The sequence below is a fragment of the Glossina fuscipes genome, unplaced genomic scaffold (assembly GCF_014805625.2).
Source record: "Glossina fuscipes isolate IAEA_lab_2018 unplaced genomic scaffold, Yale_Gfus_2 59635, whole genome shotgun sequence".
NCBI lineage: Eukaryota > Metazoa > Arthropoda > Insecta > Diptera > Glossinidae > Glossina > Glossina fuscipes.
Window position 1 is genome coordinate 1,585 of NW_024002325.1, and position 5,778 is coordinate 7,362.

Genomic DNA, 5,778 nt, shown 5'->3' on the forward strand with positions numbered 1-5,778 from the left:
ATCTTTCAACTGGGACACGTCCAATGTTTCCATTGGCAAAGTCAGCACTCCCCCATTATATTCCACAGTTGTAACAATTCCGTCAAGAAAATAGAAAATTTCATTTCACGTAACTTCCTTATGGACCGTCTGACTAAAGTTGATCTTTCTTCTGATTTATCATCAATTCAATGTGCCTTTCAGTCTGTGATCATGTCTGCTAGAACCAACTTCCCTGACATTGAGTCCTTCTCACCTAAACCTTGGTGGAATCCTTCCCTGTCAACACTTTTCCGCAAATACCAAGCTGCAAGAAAAAAAATGAGTAAATATGCCAATCCAGCCAACTACATTGAATATATGAAAATATTGAAAGAATGGAGGTCTGCAGTTAGAAAGGCGAAAAGGGTACATAGAGCCATCGCTATTAAAGAGTTATGTGGTAATGGCAACCCACGTTCCTTCTGGAATTATATCAATGGTCATCGACATTCTAGTCGAAAATTAAGCGGTTGTGCGGTATGGAATGACCGTGATAATAAAAAATACTTAGATATGCTCAAGAGCTACATTCCAATTGTTAATCCTATTACAATGCCTTCGATTCCTTTTAGTAGTATCAGTAACACACCCTTTTCATTGCATGAGCTAATGTATGTTTTACATTCCAGAAAGAGAGCTACTGCTGCAGGTTGTGATGGAGTCAAGTATGACATGCTCACAGCACTGTCTGGAGGAAGAGTTAGCATGCTTTTGCATGCAATTAACAACTGCTGGTCCACCAACTTTATACCCTCTGATTTGCGTTGCATCAAAATAGTTCCCATTCCCAAGCCAGGTAAAGACTTAAATGATTTAAGTAGCTTCAGACCAGTTTCACTAATATCTGCATTCATAAAGACCATCAACCTCATGGTTAAGGAGAGACTAACTGCTTTCCTGAAAACTGAGAACATTATTCCAGCTCGGTCTTACGCCTATCAAAAACGCAAATCTACGAATATGTGCATTAATGAACTGTGTTTTCTCATAGCCAGCTTAAAAAAAGCAGGGAAAAAGGTTGTCATGCTCTCCCTGGACATCAGCAAAGCCTATGACTGTGTGAACTTGATTAAGCTCGGTAGAATTCTCCTAAACTTTTCGATTCCTCTTCAAATGCGGCTGTGGATACTTAATTTTTTATCCAAGCATGTGTTGGTGATGGGTACCGAAAAAATTGAAACATGTGGTGGTATCCCACAAGGCAGTTGTTTAAGCCCCATACTCTTCAATTTATACGCAGCGTCTTTGCATGATCTTCAAGATGACAAAACTCACATTTTTCAATATGCAGACGATTTTCTAATCGTATCTGCGGACTCATCTTTTCCAGCAGCTGTCAATAGCCTCTCGATGAAAGCGAACTTGTTTTTCGATGTATGCGCTGATCTTAATTTATATTTTAACCCCAGCAAGACAAACACTATTTATTTTGCCAAAGGTTCTAAACGTGAAATCAGACTTCTTATCAAAGGTACCCAAGTTAATCAGGTAAAATCTCTTCGATTTCTTGGGAGAATTTTAAATGACAGCTTAACCCTTCGTGGGCATTATGAAAAGGCGGTCAAAGATTGTCAGTCTGGATGCAACATCATCAAACTCATGATAAACAATCAGGCAGGCTTGCCTCCCAAAAATGCTTTAACCGTTTACAAATCTCTAGTTAGGTCCAAAATTGAATTTGGACATTCCACATGCTGCAATTTCCCAAAATATATTGAAAAATGTATACAAACATTTGAAAACCGAATGTTAAAGCGTTGTACTGGACTGACCCCCTCAACTCCTCAACATATTCTCAATGTTATATCTGGTGAATGGCCAGTTTCCGAAAGAGCCCTTTTTTGCACTGCCAAGGAGTTAATTAAAGTCAAGATGATAAATCCTTCTTTTTTTCAGGAAATTATATCTCTCAGTGACACTGTCACTTGCAGCTATACTTTTTGCTATCAAAAACTTCGTCATATTTTTGATGAGTTAGAATCAATTCCCCCCTTGAATTTCATTACCAGCAAATGCAAAGTCTTCATGAACATTCTCGAACCAATCTCTACCTCAAAACAAAATGTCAACTTCTCTTGTATAAGGTTGTTATGCCAAGAAAAGCTCCTTTTTTATTACAACAAAGGATATGATATATATGCCACTGACGGTTCCGTCGCACATAATGTATCTGGCTTCTCGGTCGTGAAACATCCATCTGAAACAATACTTCGAGTCAAAGTGGAAGAGGAACTTTCCTCTACTTTTATTGAGTTGCTCGCCATTCGACATGTTATCGTGGTTGCTATTTCCGATGGTATCAGACGTTTTGTTATTTTTTCCGACAGCAGGTCTGCTCTATTCTAATAAATAAAAGAGATGCAGAAAATCAATATGTGTTTGATATTCACAAGATGTTGCATGAATCTCAAGTGGATGACTGTCACCTCGTTTGGGTACCTGGCCACTGCGGCTTTTTTTTAAATGAAAAAGCCGACTTTCATGCAGGGAGAGCGCGTGTCGATGGGACAATTTTGTCCATCAAATATACTCCCAATGAGGCAATTCGGGCAATTCGCAACCACATCTTTCAACAGCTAAACGACGAATTTAAAGAAATCGCGCGCGTTAAATCCAATCGTCTTTTCTATAAATTAAATCCCACATTTCAATTCAAACCCTTCTCTGTATCTTCTTTTAATTCCTGGGAAATCAAAATTCTTTATAGACTCATGAGTGGTCATACTTATGACAAAGTTTATTTAAAAATGATTCGCGCTATACCATGTGATGTTTGTGAAGTTTGCAATGTTGTTGAGTCTGCTGAACATCTAATCTTCAGATGTCACAGGCTTGATGGCATTAGAAATTCCTTTAGCTTCTTCAAGTTATATGGCTGTCTCCTCGATCTCTTTGCAGCAAAAAATGTACGTCATCTCGGGGACCTAACTTGCTTAATTAGAAAAGCTAATTTATCCTTTTAAAATTTTTTTTTTTTTTCCTCTTCTTTCCTTTTTTTTCTTTCGTTTTTGCGTTTAATAATCTTCTATTACCATAGCATTGCTTTTCGTTTTCAGCCAAAGTTTGCAACACTGTTTAACTCTCAAGAACTCAACAAGCACAATTACACACATACACACACACACACAATTACATTTAACACGCTCACTCCGCGTTATTACGGCCGCTCTTATTTTTTTGTTACGTTTTATACATAATCGTGACTAAAAATTACAACAGTTTATTATCTGGACATATAAGCCACAAATCTATTGGCTTAGTCCATCCATGTTCAACATACCAAAAAAAAAAAAAATTAAATTTGCAAATAAATTTGTGAATTGTCAAGAAAAACAAAATTTGGGAAAGGTAGGTGCAATTTATTTTAAATATCGTGCTAAATTACACAAGGTGACGTAATTTCCTCTTATGCTCGCCCATTGAAGAGGAGGACAAGGACAACTGCGACAAACGCACAACAAAGAATTACCTCGAGAGGGCGAGAATGCCTTTGCGGGATGCTATCGATCCCCTAACGCTGCCTCAAAATGACTAAGCGAGTTGTTTCTAGTACTTGCAAACGACATATAAATACATGTTATATTGCTGTACATAAATTTAAGCAGAGGTCCGACGTTTTCAATACTACGTACTAAGAAAAATTGGTATGAGTGAGGTGTGAGTACATATACGGCGAAGGCGTTGCGCTTAGTTTCACAGTAATTGGATTTAGAACCATACCATAAGCGTTGCATAAAGCACATTATCAAGTGTTGTGTTACAGGTGTTTCAAAGATTGGAAACAAAGCATTGTGTGGTGTGGATACAATGGACCGTGCTCAAATCGATTTAAAATTTGATGCTCATCATACATATCAACATGTATGCTTTCTGGGATGTCGGAAGCTTCCTCTGCTCTCAAAGCACTGCATAGGCCTTAACAAACGTGGCTAGATTTCCTAAATGAGTTATGCGGAATTCTATCGTTTCATTGAACTGTAAGTAAACATGATGGGTCAAGTGTCACTTTTCTATATCAAACTGAGAGGGAACTTTTCTATATCAAACAGATGTCCAGATGGCATGAGATTAAATCGAGATGGCATGAGATTAAGCGAAATTGCGATAATAACATCGTATGTAAAAACAAAAATTTTGATTAAAAGCAACTGCATAAAATCTGGACGATCAAATAGTAATCTCTAAGAACAATGCGTGCGTTTCACATGCATTTACACACTTTACAAATACAAGTAATTCTAATATCTATGAACATATGTGCCTGTGTATGCGTATGATATTTGTGTTCAAAAAAAGAGGGAAAAAAAAGACAAAAAACTGGTTTTCTATTTTTAGATGCCGTTTTCTTTAACAAAAAGTGTTTTTTAACATTTGTTTTGACACCGGTGGATATATTGCATGCACACTTGTGCACTTATGCGCAATCGATAGTCTAAAAAATATTGGGCCATCAGATAGTCAGTATTCAGTATATTGACCAAACAAAAACCCATCCCATGTCTAAAACAAACTAAGAAAAACGTGAATTGCGGGAAGGACTCTAAGAGCAAAAAGATATTGAAGAAGAACTAGTTTCTCGCCAATTGTATGCGAAGTGCAATGCTCAATTTCGATGATATTTAAAATTTTTCAATTTTTGACTATTGAAAAGTAAAAAAATAAAGTCAAGTATTAAGAAAAATCTTGGCTTTATTTAGGATGCACTCCTTGGAGCTCTTAACTTTGGCATAGCTGCTTCATAGCTTGCATTCCTATTTCGGATCATTCACTCCTTTGTTTCTTTCTTAACTACAAGAAACCCTTGTTTGCAAGAAAAATAGCATGCGTCAGCATTGGGCTTTTCCAATATCAATTTTTTTCATCTTTTAGCGATCACTTTGCAGATTTGCTGCATTTTGACGATTTCAAGTTTTACTAATGACTTTTTATATTTCACTTAACTAATTTCCCAGTGACCCAAAAAAAAGGCATATGAAATTCTAAAAAAGGAATAATGTAATTATGAGCGAAAGTCTGTGAAATTTTTTTCTTGCTAACGAAGCGTTCACATTTAAAATGAGAACACATCGACTGCACATAAATGAAAAATGTCCTCAAAAACAGTACCTTTGCCCAATCTATATTTAATGGTCGAGTAGACCTCTTCTGTACAAAAGTCTTGATCGCCTTATTTACTCTAGCAGGGAAAGCTCCTGTATTTAATTCAAAGTCATATACATATGCAAACAATAAACTTTTGTGGTGGTATAATAAATTTTTGTGGTCGTACAATAAATTTTTGTGGTCGTATAATAAATTTTTGTGGTCGTACAATAAATTTTTGTGGTCGTATAATAAATTTTTTGGTCGTATAATAAATTTTTTTGGTCGTATAATAAACTTTTTTGGTCGTACAATAAATTTTTTGGTCGTACAATAAATTTTTTTGGTCGTATAATAAATTTTTTGGTCGCATAATAAATTTTTTGGTCGTACAATAAACTTTTCATGTCGTATATTAAATTTTTTAGAGAATAAACGCATATTCGTTCTCAATCATTTGTATACAAATTCCATACAACTGAGAATGTCTGAATGCGGTTGTTTACAATTCTCAATCATCTTGCATGTATTGTACGACTTTCGAGAATAAGCGCATATTTGTGCTCAATAATTCAACAAGCCTTTGTAAAAAAGCCATCGATGCGAGATTAAGCGTATATGTTCTCAGTAATTTGTATAGAAATTCCAATTCATACAGCTGTCGCATGTATAAAA

At 35.9% G+C, this 5,778-nt stretch overlaps 1 long non-coding RNA gene across 1 annotated transcript; it reads left to right on the plus strand.

Annotated features, from left to right (window-relative positions):
* The first annotated feature begins 3,326 nt into the window (after positions 1–3,326).
* Positions 3,327–4,192, plus strand: LOC119643263. Its single transcript, XR_005248247.1, has 3 exons — positions 3,327–3,369; positions 3,447–3,998; positions 4,071–4,192. It is a non-coding gene; the product is annotated as an uncharacterized LOC119643263 (long non-coding RNA).
* Positions 4,193–5,778: the final 1,586 nt, after the last annotated feature.